This window comes from Charadrius vociferus, unplaced genomic scaffold (genome assembly GCF_000708025.1).
Source record: "Charadrius vociferus isolate BGI_N301 unplaced genomic scaffold, ASM70802v2 scaffold291, whole genome shotgun sequence".
Classification (NCBI taxonomy): domain Eukaryota; kingdom Metazoa; phylum Chordata; class Aves; order Charadriiformes; family Charadriidae; genus Charadrius; species Charadrius vociferus.
Window position 1 is genome coordinate 1,114,401 of NW_009646958.1, and position 2,364 is coordinate 1,116,764.

The window sequence follows — 2,364 nt, forward strand, 5'->3', positions numbered from 1 at the left end:
TATTTTCCGCTTTACCCACAACCAGAGGGAAAAAAAAAAAATAGTCAAAGCTAGGTTTTATCCCATCTTTTCCTCAAGATCACCTCCAGCAATTCCAATTTTTATTCTATGAACTGGGAGTGAATAGTCAAAATACACATTCCAACAAGGGGGTGGGATCAAAACCCACTTCACGCAAAGCTTAATCAATTAATTAAAAAGTCTCCCTGCCCCAAGCTCGCCACTCTGGAACTCCCTGGTGCAGAGACAGCAAAGCACAACACATTTTTCTATGTTTAATCCCATTTCTTTATTCTAAGGAACATCTTAATACCTACCCTAGATAATGTTTGCTGCAATGGATGTTCATCCAACATAACTAATTAAGCTATTACCAAAAAAAAATAGCCACGGAGCTCACGGGAAGGGAGAATCGGTCTCCACAGCCCCTGCCTCCACGTGCTGCCCCCAGCAGCCCCAAGGAGCTCAAAGTGACAGAGAGAGCTTCGGGAGAAAAGAATTTCTTTCTTAACTACTTTGCACAAAACAGCGCTAATGTATTTTGTATAAGCAGTGGGAGTATTTACTGTCAACTCCTTCCCAGCGCCCGGCGTCGGCGAGGGCAGCGGAGAAGCCCAGGGCTGCGACAGGAGCCCGGCCGCGCTGCAGCTTCCTCGTGGGATCCGCAGGAGACCACCCCGAGAAAACCGCGCTGTAACGAGCTGGCCAGCATCACTGGGGGATTGCGCAGCAGAACCCGACTATTCTGAGAACACTGAAAGCATTTTTCTTTCATTCACGGCTCCGCCGTGCAGCGGGGCGGGCGGTGACGAGTGAACAAACTCTTCTCTCTTTACTATGAACACTGAAAAGGATGATTTTGCAGAAAGAGCCTAAGCCCCCTATTAGTTCTTGAAAAGAAGTATTAAGGTATTTTTCTCAGCTGGGTGCATTCTGTTTCTTTGTAAAAGACAGTAACAACCTGAAATATTACGAAATACCTTCTAATTTGCAACCACGGTAAGGAAACACTAAAACTTGTCTCCAGAGGAACGATCTCGGTGGACACAAAGAGTGGAGCTTTTAATTTCAGGGGCTTTCACCTGAGACTTTTCCCTCTAAAATTGATGCGAACTAAGACTTTTGTGACTGAAATCCTACACCTGTTGACTGAAACCTTTGTAGGGCAGAGAAAAAGCCCAAGAAACCCAGCCGAGATCAACGACTCGTGCCGGCTAAAGGACTTCCAGGATGGGAATCCTTTCTCCAGGGAAAGGCTTGGGACTTTCAAGTAGTTCCCCGCTGCTCCCCCGCTACTGATCTCGGAGGAGTGGATAATGCCAACTCATTCTCCTCCGCTTTTGAGTCGGGGATTAACTTTGGCTGAAGGTAGAGACTATTAGCGGAAACAAACCTGCCTCCAGGCACCAGCCCTGGAGCTAAATCCCGTACCTCTACCCAGGGCACACGCCTGCACGGTGCAGCAAACCAGCCCTGCCGGTCCGCTGCGGACCCTCCGCTATCCATCCGGGTTCAAAGGGGAAAGGCACGGCAGAATTTATGACAGAAGACTCATTTTGTTTATACAGTAACGCTAGAAGACCATCTTTAATCTTGCTACATAAAAAAATATGCTCTCTGGAATTATCAGTTTCTTCAAGAAACCAGACCGCGGGTACCTGCGGGTCTAAAGCTAAACTTCTACCCGGGTGCTGTACGCCCTGCTACCAGGTCCGTTACACTGCATGCAACCAGCAAACCCACTTCTGAACCACTCACTCTCTCTCCAAAGGCGCAGTTCTCCACCGTCAGCCCCACAAAAACTCCTACTAGCTTTTTCCCCGCAAAGGTCTTGAAGCCAGATAACCAAAATTCAAAGAGAGGAAGGAAAAGGCCCTTCGGAACATACGCCTAGAGTGAAAAAGGAGAAAGTAGGTGTTCAAAATCTGGTAGACAAAACCATTGCATGGAAGGCACAGGAAGCAAAAATAACTTGGCGAGAAGAGGACACACGGCATCCACAGCGACTCCGCAGGGCTTCGCTTGGGTTGTGTCGGAAGGGGCTGAAAAGACACAGGAAAATATCCTCCCGAGCGCACCCTGCAACCTGCTGCCAACAGAAAACACACACCACGTCAGCCTGCGCAGCGCAGCGGTGGGGGGCACACGCTGGCACCGCTATCGCAGCCTGCTGAAGGAAAAAGAACCACAGCCATCAAAATTTCACAGAATAAACAAAGAGCCGGCCACAGTTGGAAGCGAGAGGAAATTTCACAGCAGTACCAACTTGGACAGCTACTGAGCTCCCCTCCGCGGCCATTTGTTCTTCTCCTGTGCCAAATATGATGATTTGTGGTGCCACAGTGCAAAACGATGAGGGAGCCG